Below are 14022 nucleotides of genomic sequence, written 5' to 3'. Positions count from 1 at the left end.
GTCCTATGCCAACCTCACAATCTCTGACAATACTCAAGCTCATAATTGTAGTCACTGTGTCAGTCCATCTAGTTGATGGTCTCTCTTTCACCATCCCTCTACCTTTCCAAGCATGATATCCTCTCCTCTGAGTAATAACCTCTTCAAGCAACATGCCCAAGGTATGCAAGATGAAATTTTGCCATACTTTGGCTCAGACAGTATTAAAGAAAACGAAAAGATTAGGGCTATAGGTAGCAAACCTGTTTGTGCTTCAGAATCAGCTTAATAAAAAGGCAGATTCGCTGGCCTCAGGGAGGAATCCTGAGTCAGAGGAGTCCAATGTGACTCATGTAGCCAAGTTTGGAAAGTACTTGGACTGGTAGAAGAGCAGACATACGGACCTGATACCGTGAAGTAAGCCAGGGTGCTAGTCTATGGGTACTATTCAAGGTTCAATGAAGGGCCAGAGAGCTTGGGGTTTGGGATGCTGAGGGGATGATGAAAAATTTCCTAGAAAAAACGAACTTATACTTAAGCATCACTGATTAATCAGAGTGAGCTGAGTAAGAGGAGAAGGGTGCCCAGTATAAGAAGCCCCGAGTGCAGTCAAGGCAGCACAGCAGCAGCTGCATGTGCGTGGAATTCCAGGTCGCTTGTGTGCAGGAGGAGCCCTGCTGGCATAGTGCAAATTGTGCTCCCAACCAAAAGGTGGGTAGTTTGAATCCACCAACTTCCCTGAAGAAGACAGATGGTCTGTTTCCTCCTGTAAAGTTGACATCCTCAAAGACCCAGTGGAGGGTCACTCTGCATAGGAATTGACTGGACAGCAGTGAGGTTTGGTTTGATGTGGCTGGAAAAAAGGCTATAAACGGGGGAGTGCCAACTGCTCTCCAGAGAGGGAAGCGAGAACCAGATTGTATTGAGGTACGTTCACCATAAACCAGTTCCTATAAAACAAACATTTCTCTAAGAAAGAGGCCAATAATGCTGACTATTGTAATAAATAACTGAGAAAACAGGCTTCTCAGGGCCTAGAAGAGTTAGACTCACAAGCTGGTTGAATGTATCAGTGTAATCTTGGCAGGCCACTAGGTGGTGAACAGTAATTTTGTTCTGAGATTTGTACTTATGTATCTATGTATTTATTTTCTTTATTTCTTGGGAAAAGCATCTGCTCAGAATTATTGAAGGAGCCTCCTTTCTGGGCTCTGAGCCAAAAACCAGGATAAGGGGCAGCCTGAAGTGATCAAATATAAAGTATATAGACATCGTGAAGAGAGGTTTTATTTCCCCCCAAAAAAAATTCCTTCTTCTCTTTCCAACCCTGGCTAGGAAAGCCTAATGTCAACTCCCATATCCTCTCTCTTCTTAGAAATCTCCAAGCATAATTTTGAACATAAACAACAGATACTTGATTTGTTTAGCAAACCCAAAGGTCATGTTTGGAAGCTATTCAAACCAGATTCTACCCATTTTCCTCAGAATCTTCAAAATATTAAAAATCTAGACTATTCTGCGTAACTACTTAGCTCTTAAACACCGACTAACTGGAGGACAGGCTGGGACTTGGCCATCCTAGGCCAATGTTGTTGCCCAGGGGAGGCTCCAGGCTTGCTTTATGATCTGCTTCAACTCTCAAGGATGAGGAGTGGTTTTTAAGAGTACTCTTGATAATGAAAAAGGAAAATAGCTGTCCTAGCCAGCCTGAGACTGCAGCCAGAGCCCACAGTGCCATGGTCATGAAAGGCCTGTGCACTCAGCAGCCAAGAAGAAAGTTGGACATGGTTCCCATGCCTTCGAGTGCTAGAGAAGAGGTTGGGAGGGACGGTGAATAATGGGGAGGAAGTTAGTGCCTTGATTTTAAAAGCACAAGCCCAGCAACAGCCTGTAGGTAAGCCTGCTCCAATACCCAGCCTGCCAAGCATTATCCTCATTAATGAGGTAAATGGGCAAACAGGTTTAGCACCGGCATGCTGCAGGTCTACGTGACCCTGGGGATCATCTCATCCAACTGAAGAAAACTTCTTACCCAAGGACAGAGAAATAATCTCTGAGCTGCTGCAGTGTCTTTTTCTAACCTTGTTGGCTCTGTGGCCAGTTGAGCCTTCCATTTAAAAGATCTCTGGATGGTCCCCAGGGCAATGAGAACAAGGCATCAGTGATGATCTTGGAGGGGCAGAGCTGAAAGCCCATCTCTTCTAGTCTTAGCGAAGGTACTAGAAGTCTCCAGGCTCTGGAAACTCTTAGGAAGAGTCATGATTAGCTACCAGTGAACATTACTGTGTGGGGGACATTACGCTTAGCAGTCTTCACTCTGGCTTAGGAAGACAAACAGGATTCTTACAGGGGAAAGAGATGAGGAAAGAGCCCTATATCTTAAGACTAGTTAGGACCTTATTAGAGCATCTAGTCAAACCCTCTCCTTTTATAAATAAGGTTGTTGATACCAGGAGTAGGAAAGGGACTTTCACAGAGTCACACAGCAGGTTTTGCAAAGCTAACACTGCATACAGTCCAGGTCATTGAAAAGTCAAGTCTAGAGCAAAACTACACAGGAATAGCAGCAAAGCCGCTCAAGGATCCCCTTCCAGAGTGCAGTCTCTGCGCATGAGCTAAGAAGCACACAGCGGGCCAGCTTAACCTCTAGATAGCACAGCCCAATCGGACCTGGGGCACAGACACAGGGGCGTTCTTAGCAACCAGTACTTGGAGAGAAAACTCAAAAATACCTAAGTGAAAGAGCCTTATTAATACTGTTGTCTTTATGTACCCTGAAGTTGGCACCAATTCATCGTTGACCCTCCAGAGGGTTTTCAGAGGCTGTAATTCACACGGTGAAGAGAATGCCCATCTTTCTCCCACAAAGCAGCAAGTGGATTTGAACCCTGTGCCTTTAGACTGGCAGTACAATTCCTTACCACTGGGCCAACATAGCTCTCTTTTATTAATATGTTGTTGTTATTGTTGTTCGGTGCTATTGAGTTGAGTACAACTTATTAGTGACCCTATGAACAGCCATCCTGAGCCCTCCCCTATCATGTGCATCTTCAGCTTCTCTGACACACTAGAGTCCATTGCTGAAGTAGCAGTGGCAATCATTGGGGTTCTTCCTCTCCTTCACTGACGCTCCATCTTACCAAGCATGATATATATCCCTTACCAAGTTATATCCTCACCTCACTGCATGCCCAAAGTATGAAAGACAAAGCTTTGCCAACCTTGCTTTCAAGGAGCACTCTGGCTGCACCTTTTCCAAGACTACCTGTTTGTTCTTTTGGTAGTCCATGGGATGTTCAGTTCTTTTCTCCAACACCACAACTCAAAGGAATTCCTGATTTTATTTTTATTGACTATTATCAAGATAAAAACGTCCCATCTGGAGATTTTTTTTTTTCTCCTACATTGCAGCCCCCAGGGAGCAAGGCAGTTTGCCAGAATTTGCCTGGGAATGTGTTGGGTTTCTCACTCTTGTGCTTCACCCACTGTGCCACCTTTCTTGGGCCTAGCATCCTGCCCTCGTACTGGGTTGGTTGTCAGGTCTCCATTAGGCAATCTCAAATATCCATGGTGGTGCAGTGGTAAACATGTTTGACTTCTAACCAGAAGGTTGACCGTTGGAACCCACCCACGACTCTGCAAGACAGCAATGTTGCAGTCTGCTTTGAGACTTCTAACTGTGGGAACCCTATAGGCTGTGCTAGGCTGTGAGTGAGAACCCATGCAGAGGCAAGGGGAGAACGCAGATCAGTGAAGGTTCCTTTGAAAGCCTCACGCAGCTGGCAGGAATAACAGGTTTGAGAGCATTGCTTTTGCAGCTTCAAAAACAGGCAGGCAAAAATTGAGATGGAATAATAGCAAATGTGTATGGGTGACAGCAAACCACACATGAGTTGATGGGCTGGGGGAAGGAAGTGAAAAGTTCATCTTGTCCTTCCCTGTAAAGGGCTGTTAGGTTTGCAGACTTTTTTTTTCTTCTCTCTCTCTCATTCAATAAAAATAGCTTGATGGGACAACATATTCTAGCACTCGTGGAAATAAAAACGAGGAACCACATCATAGGATGTTCTGCTGCAAAGTTGACTCTGGCTCCCCAGGCAGTTCCAAGTCCTTTCTGATTTATGCCACAGCAGCGGGGCCTCACCCGGTCCCAGGTGGGCCCTCCTTCTGGAGGAAGGGAGGAGGTGGTAAAGAAACATCAGCTGTTTCCCTTGCATCCTGGCCAAGACCCTCACCTCAGCTTAAAATGTAGTTTTGTCCCCTGGGTCTATCTTCCTCACTGGAAAAAGTTTCCATCACAAAGGGTCAATTCAGGAAGCCAAGGTTAGAGGCAAACAGGTCTTATTTGAAAATGGTGAAACCTGGCAAGGCCCTGGGCTTCCTGCATTGATTGCTCCCCAGGGCCAGGACCCGCCAAGCAGGGTGGGGTAGGGCAGCCCTGCTGGTTACAGGATGTGAAAGTGGGGACTGAGGTTAGGGAAAAGAATAAAAGGCTGAGACCAGAACACACCCAGCCGAGGGCCATGTGCAGTTCTCTTCTTCAGGGTTTCCTGTGGGCACGCTGAGAACATTGTGTTCTGGCTGTGAACTTATTAGGCTGAAGCTGCAACGTACTCAGCCCTGGGTCCTAGTGCTCCTCTCCATAGGCCTCAGCCCTCACTGGCCTGCACTCTGCATTTCAAGGAAGATATCTCATCGATGGCTCACCTGCTGGTTAAAGCCCTGAGAGATCAGACTATGAGCATCATCCTGATGTTCTGAAGCATCTTGTCTTTTGGCACTTGGTACTCACACAATAGCATCGTATAGCCAACCATCTTTCAGATGACAATGCTGAAATACTCAATAGTGAGTGTTTAGGAAAGCTTTTTGGACCCTGGTCCTCTGTCACTTCAGGAATAACTGACATTGAGGCATCATGTCAAAACTAAATCCTCATGAGCCTTTGCCTTCAGGATGATCTTCAAATGAAGATAAGGTTTTTTTCTTGGTTGCTGTGACACAGAGCTACGTAGAGAAACTGCCACCCTGCTCCTTCCTGGACAGGACCTACAGAGCCCCAACTTTCCTTCCCTCCCTTGTGCAAGAAACCCTGTAAGGGCCACATTCAGTGCTCGTGCAGCACTGCCACTGGCCAGCATTGCCCTGTGCTGCTATTGGGTCCTGGAACTGAATCATACACTGGGCCCCAGGAGAGGGAACCTAGGTCAGTGGGTCAGCAGAAAGGGAGCAGAGACTTGGAAGGGAGAGAGCTGCGCTAGTTAAGAGATTTTAAACTGGGTCTTGAATTATAAATTCCTCTACTAGACTGTAAGCCTCTTTCAATCATCTGTGTATCCTGCCTGACAACATCCATTGCTTTGTGTGTGCTGAGTCTTTGAGAAATCATTGTTGAATACTAAATGGCAGTCACTTATCAGAAAGACTTGCCTTTTAAACCATGAATCTCGGTCATCCAACAGCTATGCATTAAGCACCTACTGGGACCAAGGACTGGCTAAGACAACACGGATGGAAAACAAGCCTACAAAGAAGAGGCAGCTGTAGTTTCTGCCCCTCCAGTAGGGGAGGGAAGGTTAAAACCCATCTCTGAGCCCAGGGTGCTGCTGTATGTAAGCGAAGAGCTGAAAGCCCAGGAATGTCTCCTTGAAAATATCTTTCAATCCCAGAGGGGAAGTTGGCATTAGCTAGGAGAAGGAGACTGGGGAAATGGACCCTGAGATAATAGTGCAAAGAATCAAAAACTGGAAGAACGTGTGGCTCAGTGAGAGCCGTGTTCTGAGTGCCTGAGCTCTACCAACAAAGTCAACCTTCTGATTCATCCTCCTGCCAGAGGTGGGCCCAGGCATTGTTGAGCAGTAAAGAAAGGACCCCAGAACTCTGCAGACTGCCCCAGACTGCAATCCCGTGGAAACTGGGCAAGCTTAAAAGATGACAGGGACATATTCATCACCATGAGGCAGAAAAGCCATGATTGTGGCTGGAAGGATTGGCTAATTCAGCACAGGGACCCTGGACCGGGAAAATGAGAAAATCATTTCCCATCTAACTCTGGACCTTGACTTTCATACTTAATATAATCTCAACATTTAGCACAGAGCCTGACACTCAAATGTTCATGAATTAATGAATGGCTGCCATTTCCATCTGTAAAAGGATTGCTCCCAATGCTAGTATTCTGGGTCTGAGAACCTCAGTCACCTTCCCAGTGTTACTTTCAAACAGAAGTGTCATGAAAGGAATAACATAGTGGCGAGCCCACCCACAGCAAGGGTTTGTTAAACCTTTGCATGAGAAAACAAATCAGTGAAAACCCTCCCTGACTTCACTATGACAGGTTTGGTTAATCCTGCCTTCTCTCAACAACTGTGGCATCCATAACTAACTCTGCTGTAGCATCCATCACTAGCTCTGGATGGTCATTACCGTCCAGCTCACAAACAAACATCAGTCTGGGTTTGTAGTAAAATGAGCCCAAGAACTTGCCCTAAGTATTCACCCTAGAGGAAGAAGGTATACTCTGCATAGAATTGAGAGGCAGTGATTATCAGAGTCCAAAGTTTAATGTATGTTCCTCATGTAGCACTCTCTATCACAAACATCAATCCTGCCAGATGCCTTGGCCCACTTCTGTGAGCAGCTTTCTGGTAGACCCCTAGGGATGGACAAGTTTTTCCTGAGTTACCATATTCCCTGCTTGCCTTGAGCCAGGAGCTACAGGAAGGGCAGGAGTTCCCAGCTGAGCACGCCCTCAAATGCATTTTCTCTCTCTCCTACAGATTTCTAAGCTTGCCCAGTGAAGCCTGATTCATCCACAACCGCAATGAAACATAGAATTAATCCTAGCTAGCCCCTGAGTAAACTAGGCCATTCTGGCAACCAAACCACTACTTACAGCATTATTTCTATGGGAAAATGTGTTCTGAGCTCCAAGCAACCAAATTATAAATGGGACATGGACACACCCAGGTTCGAATCCCAGTTTTCAAATTTCCTAATGACATGGTCATAGGTGCCATCTTCCTCAGACTCGGTTTCCTCTTGGTAAAAAACAAACTTCCTTTAAAGGTGTTGGTTAAGTGGATGCAGTACATCTGTGAAGGTACCGCAAGTGCTCATGGTACACGGAGTGGGTTATTCTTCCTTTACTAGTAGCTTTCTGAGAAATTAACAGCCCAGGATGTGAGACCTTGGGATCTTAAACATGGTTCCTAAGAGGAGGGTTCTTATCCAACCCTGCATATGGGCAGTGATACAACTCATGTTGTTATTGTTGTTATGTGCCATCAAGTCGCTTGAGACTCATAGCGACCCTATGTACAACAGCCCTAAACTCTGCTCTGTCCTGTGCCAATCGCACTGCCTCTGACACACCCATCCCGATTACCCCAGTCACTGAATCAATCCACCTCAAGAGGGTCTTCCCCATCTGCGCTGTTCCTCCACCCTCCCAAGCATGATGTCCCTCTCCAAGGACCTCTCCCTCCTTACAACATGTCCAAAGTATGTCAGACGAAGCCTCAGAATCCTTGCCTCCAACAAGTAGCCTGGTTTAACCCTCTGCAGGATGAATCTGTTTGTTTTCTTGGCAGTCCATGGTACATTCAATACTCTTCTCCAGCACCACAGCTCAAGGGCATCAATTCTCCTTCTATCCTCTCTAGTCCAACTCTCTGATGCATAACAAGTGATTGCAAAGACCATAGCCTGTATCAGATGCACCTTAGTCTCCAGAGTGACACCATTGCTCTTCAGTACCCTGGAGGGGTCCCTAACAGCAGACTTTCCCATCGCAATACATTTTTTTTATTTCCTGGCTACTGGTGCCAAGAATGTTGACCATGGACCCAAGCAGACTAAAAGTTGTTAACAATCTCAATCTCTTCACCATCCATCCTGATGCTGCCAGTTTGTCTAGTGGTGAGAATCTTTGTCTTCTTGACATTGAGCTTCAATCCATACTGAAGGCTGTAGTCCATGACCCCCTGCAGCAAGCATTTCAGGTCCTCCTCAATTTCAGCAAGCAGGGTTGTATCATCTGCATAATGCAGATTGTGAATAGATCTTTGACCAATCCTGATGCCACACTTCTCATAGAGCCCAGCCTCTCGGATAATCTGTTCTGCATACAGGTTGAAAACTCATGAGATAATTATAATAATAATTAATTATAATTAAAATAAGTAATGACTAATTGTTCATGAGATAAATGAACTGTTCTCTTAGAAATATAAGAAGCCATGATAGCATTATGAATGTTAGGCTGCTAACCAAAAGGTTGGTGGTTCGAATCCACCAGCTGCTCCAAAGAGAAACAATGGACAATTCTCTCATAAAGACAGCTCAGAAACCTTATGGAGGATCACTGTGAGTCAGATGATGACAAATGACAGTGAGTTTTTTATAAGTCACCTATCACCAGCTTGCCTTAGGTGCTTCCCCCCTCCACCCCCAAGAGGAGAGAAGGGACAATGAGAGCAGAGGAGAGGCTGCTGCGATAGGGCAGACACTCTGGCTGCTGAAGGAGAAAGCAGTTTGGTTTCTTTTCTTTTAATGAACATAATAATCCCCCCCCTTTCTGTAGCTTCTTATTTCTGTTAGACCTCCGAGATGATTCTGTGTATAAACATTTCCTTAGCTTTCTATGTTGTTATTGTGTGTGCCATCAAGTCGTAACCAACCCATAGCACACCCTCCAGTGGGTTTTCAGAGGCAGTAAATAGCACAGAAGGATATTGCCCATCCTTCTCCCTCATAGTCGTTGGTGGATTCAAACTGCATGTCTTTGGGATTGCAGTGCCAGTAGGCCACCAGAGCTCCCTATGTTATACTAGATTAGCTTTCTATATTAATAGTCTCATACCATGCTGTCCTATGGGGGCTGATTCAAAGTCAATCCGCATAATTTGTTCAGGTTTCACATCTGTGTTGTATTTCACAAGCTCTTGATCATTTCTCCGTGGCACATAATACTGTGTGTGAATGTGCCAGTTTCTTTAGCCATTTGTCCTTTCTTGATGGACACTGAGGTTGTTTCCAACTTTTTACTGTTTTATAAATCAAAGCTCAGCAACTCAACTGGTTACCACTGAGTTGAAGCCAACCCATAGCTGAGGGTTTTAGAGACTAAATCGCACAAGAGGAGATTGTCCATTTTGCTTCCATGGAGCTCCAGGTGCTGATTCTGAATTGCAGATTCTGCCTTTTCGATAGCAGTACTCCTCCCTACGGACTAAACCACCAGAACTCCCTGCTTTATAAATAGCCCGCAATAAACATGGGAGTAATATTACTGGCATATCTGGGCCATGAAATATCTAAATCTGCTAGACCGCCCTCTTCTGTCCATGAACAGCACTGTTCCGGCTTCCTCTGCTCTGTGACGTGGGAAGGGGGCTTTGCCTTCGGATTGGGTCAATGGCCCTGGCCTTTCTTGAAGGGCGCTATTGGTCTAGTAGTAAAGGAATTATGCTGTTATCTCAAAGACACAGTACCACCTGCAGCTCCATGGAAGGAAGAGGGCAGTCTCCTCCTGTGAAATTTATAGCCTCTGAAAACCTACTGGAGGGTCAGCTATGGGTCGGTTCCGACTGTAGTGAGTGAGTGGCGTTGGCAGACTTGTCATCTGGCAGCCCTGGAAAACAAGTAGGAGGAGGCTGGCTGCCCCATGAGGTGGAGTCCCTGCTGATCTCGCCAGGGAAAGTGCACCTCCTCTTGCCCCAGCTTTGGCCCCTCCTAGCTCTGTTTGTTTCCCAGCGGCAGACAGAACGGTCTGTACCCGAAGGGTGGTGCAAACAGCCAAGGAATCCGTAGGGTCCTAAAGGTCGATTTGCTTCCTTTCCTTGCCCTGTTTTCCCCCAAAACGGGGTTTCCTTGCCCCAGTGCCCTGTGTCATGGAGCATCACCTTAAAGGACCCCCTTCACTAGCCTCACAGTGCCTCTGGTTCCCTTCAGCGTATCTTCCACTTCCCAGCACGCCGCTGGGTCAAAGCCCCCCCTCAGGATACTTCTCGCTGGGTCTCCACTGCTCTAGCCCCACCAACTTCTTTACTCTCCCACTCCCCCAGCCTGTCAGTCCTACAGTAGTGAAAATCAAAACCAAAAAACGGTGACTGTAATATGTGCTCAGGGTAAAAATCCAACAGTGAACATCCAAGGTGTGAAGGGGAAAATGGGAAACCCTCCCGCCCGGGAAACCCTCCCGCCCCATCCTCAGATAACATCTGTGAACAGCTTCAGTGTCCTGGAGCGCCAGTGCTTTCTCTGCAGGTTTCAGCGTGTTGATCTGCAGATCTGTAGGGGAGTGCCCTCCTCCTCCTCCCCTGAATGGACCATAGTACAAATTGTTCTACAACTTGTTCTCTCTTTTTATTATTATTATTGTTGTGATTTGAGTGAAAGTGTACAGGGCAAATAAATTTTTCACTCAACCATTCATGCACATTTTGTTCTGTAACATTAATTTCAATATCCACCATGTAACTGCTCTTTTCCCCATAATTCTGATTTCCATCATGCAGCTGAAAGCTGGATAATAACTAAGGATAACAGAAGAATCAATGTCTTTGAGTTGTGTTGTTGGTGAGGAGGACTGAATATCCCATGGGCTGCCAAAAGAACCAAGAAGTCTGTCTTGGAGGAAATGCAGCCAGGAAATAAGTATGGGGAAGCTTCCTCTCCCATACTTTGAGAACCTTGTTAGGAGGGAGATGGTCCTTGAAGAGACATCATACTGGCAAAGGTAGAGAGTCAGGGAAAGAGAAGAAAGAAGATCCTCAATGAATGATGAATTGACGTAGTGACTTCAGCAATGGACTCAAGTGCTAGAAAGAGAGCTGAGAGAGAGAAAAGAAGTTGAAGTGAACTAACTCAGTCCCATAAGGACAAATTCTGTGTAAGACCATTGTTTTCGAATGTGTATGAGTGTCCAAGGGGACTGGGAAGCAGAGAAGTGAGGATGGGTGGAGAAGGGGGCACAATTTGATGGCTGGAGCGAGAAGTGTAAAGGAATAAGAATGATCTGTTATGGAAAACAATACATAGGAACTTTGTAAGTAAACCAGCATAAAATAAAATTTAAAAAAATTTTTTTAAAAAAAGAAAAGAAGTTGGTCCCAAGTAACAAACAGACCTTCATTAAGTAGACATGAGAGGGATGCCAGGTGACTGTGCACAGAGAAGATCAGAATGGTATGCAGGCAGACAAAAGCAGTTTCCTTTTATAGGGGCTGTTAAGGAGATTTATAGGGGGTGGTAGTTTGCTCAAGAATTTGGGCACAGGGGTCCTGTCAGGATATGATTGGATCCAGGGCCAATTAGACCTTGCCAAGATAAAAGATGTGGTCAGATCTTATCAGGACACTGCCAGGCCTCCTCAAGGTACTGTCAGGATCAGGCCTTGGTCCAAGTGCTTGGGGTGGGCAGGGAACTACAGTATTCTCTTTCCATCAAGTATTTCAGAGATGAGGATGGCACAGGATAGGACAGAGTCCAGAACTGTTGTCCATGGGCTCACTGAGTCCTAGTTGACTCATCAGCATCTAACAACGTTAATCCTTTATACCTCTCTTTTTCCCCTTTCTTTAGTGATGTTATGCTATTCACTCCCTAATTGTGTATCATCTTTCCTTTAGCCCATTTTAATGTGTGCTTTTTGATGTTGATGTTGTTATGTAATAACCCTATGTACAACAGCTCTGAAGCCTGCCCTGTCAGGAACCAGAGTCTCACTGACTCCGACACACCTATGCCCACTGCCCTAGTTACTGTATCAATTCATTTTATCCAGGGTCTTCCGATCCTGCACTGTCCCTCCACTCTTCCAAGCATGATGTCCTTCTCAAAGGATTGGTCCATACTGGTCACATACCCAAAGTATGTGAGACACAGCTTCAAAATCCTAACCTCCAAGGAGAAATGTGGTTTCACCCTCTCCAAAACAGATACTTGTTTTCTTGGTGGTTCGTGGTATTTTCAAGACTCTTCTCCAGCACCACAACTCAAAAGCATTAATTCTTCTTCTGTCATCTTTAGTCACTGTCCAGCTCTCTGATGCATAGCAAGTAAATCTGAAGACCATGGTCTTGATCAGGCACTGATCATTGCTTCTCAGTACTCTGGAGAGGTCCCTGACAGCAGATTTTCCCAATGTAATTCACCTTTTGATTTCCTCACTGCTGGGGTCAAGAAGGTTAATTGTAGAGCCAAGCAAGCTGTAACTGTTAACAACTTCAATCTCTTTTCCATTCATCATGGTGCTGCCAGTTGGCCCATTGGTGAAAATCTTTGTCTTCTTGATGTTGAGCTTCAATCCATATTTGAAGGCTACAGTCCTTGATCTTCTGCAGCAAGTGCTTCAGGTCTTCGTCGGTTTCAGCCAGCAAGGTTGTATCATCTGCATAATGTAGGTTGTTGATGACTCTTCCACAGATCCTAATGCCACATTCCTCTTCATAAGCCCAGTCTCCTGAATGATCTGTTCTGAAAATAGATTGAAAAGGTACGAAGACAGGACACATCCCTGATGCACTCTCTTCCTGATTTTGAACCATGCAGTGTTTCCCTGCTCTGTTCTGAGGTCTGCTTCCTGGTCCAAGTATGTTGTTGTTGTTGTTGTTGTTATGTGCTGATAAGTCACCTGTGACTCATAGCGACCCTATGTACAACAGCCCTAAACCCTGCTTTGTCCAGTGCCAATCTCATTGTCTCTGACACACCCACCCCCATTACTCCAGTCACTGAATCAATTCACCTCAGAGGGTCTTCCTCTCCTGTGCCCAAGCATGATGTCCCTCTCCAAGGTCTGGTCCCTCCTTGCAACATGTCCAAAATATGTCAGATGGAGCTTCAGAATCCTTGCCTCCAAGGAGCAGCCCAGTTTAACCCTCTCCAGGATGAACCTGTTCGTTTTCTTAGCAGTCCATGGTATATTCAATACTCTTTTCTAGCACCACAGCTCAAAGGCATCAATTCTCCTTCTATTCTCACTAGTCATTGTCCAGCTCTCTGATGCATAGCAAGTGATTGCAAAGACCATGGCCTGGATCAGGCACACCTTAGTCTCCAGAGTGACACCATTTCTCATCAGTACTCTCACGAGGTCACTAAAAGCGGACTTTCCCATCGAGATACATCTTTTAAAAAAAATAATAATAATTTTAATGAGCATTTACAGAGATTTTGGATTTCCATTCATTCATTGCTGCACTTCTCTCCCCGCCCAGCCCTCCACCACCCCCCGCCCCGGCCCCCAGTTCGCTCCTCTCTTTCAAAAGTAAAAGAAACACTCCTTCCCTTTTAAATTATTCACTCCCTCAATGAGATTGGCACAGGATAGAGCACAGTTTAGGGCTGTTGTACATGGGGTCGCCTGTGAGTCACAAAGGACTCGACGGCACATAACAACAACAACATCTGTTTCAGTGCAGTATACACAATTTATCCAGTTTTTCTCAGTCTTACCCCAACCCTGATTATCAGTCCCATTTGTTTTCTTTTTATTATTATTATTAAATTTTATTAGTTTTAATGAACATTTACATGGATTTGGGGTTTTCATTCCTTCATTGCTGCACCGTTCTCTCTACCCTCCTCTCCAGTTTATTCTTCTTCCCCCGCCCTCCGAATGTCTGTTTTAATTGTCCAATTGCCACAGTGCTTGTCAAAGCCAGTTCTGATTAATCTCCTTTGTCAGTGTGTCCTTTGCCATTCCCTATCACTCTTCCCTGAGAGAGACTTCACCCTGATTCAGAAGGAAAAGGGGATGGCGTATTCTTTTAGCTACTTCCTGCTGAAAAGGGACACTGTGGGTTTCAGGGTGAAGATCTTCTCTCACTACTCTAAAGGGCCCCTTTGGCAGTAGAAAACACATGGAGATTGATTTTGGAATTTAGATGCACTGTTATTAATTGTGCTTAGCCTTACATGTTCATATCCTTGAAGATGTATTATGGGGGTGTTGCAACCTAGAAGACACAAATTTAACTAACAAGTTAAAAGTACATGAGTCAAAAATTATGGAAAAGTAAAAGAAAAGATTCTTTC

The sequence above is a fragment of the Elephantulus edwardii genome, unplaced genomic scaffold, assembly GCF_000299155.1.
Source record: "Elephantulus edwardii isolate Elephantulus edwardi_28Jun2011 unplaced genomic scaffold, EleEdw1.0 scaffold00074, whole genome shotgun sequence".
NCBI classification, from domain to species: Eukaryota; Metazoa; Chordata; class Mammalia; order Macroscelidea; family Macroscelididae; genus Elephantulus; species Elephantulus edwardii.
The sequence above is the reverse complement of the archived record's forward strand: the minus strand, read 5'-3'. Positions refer to the sequence as shown.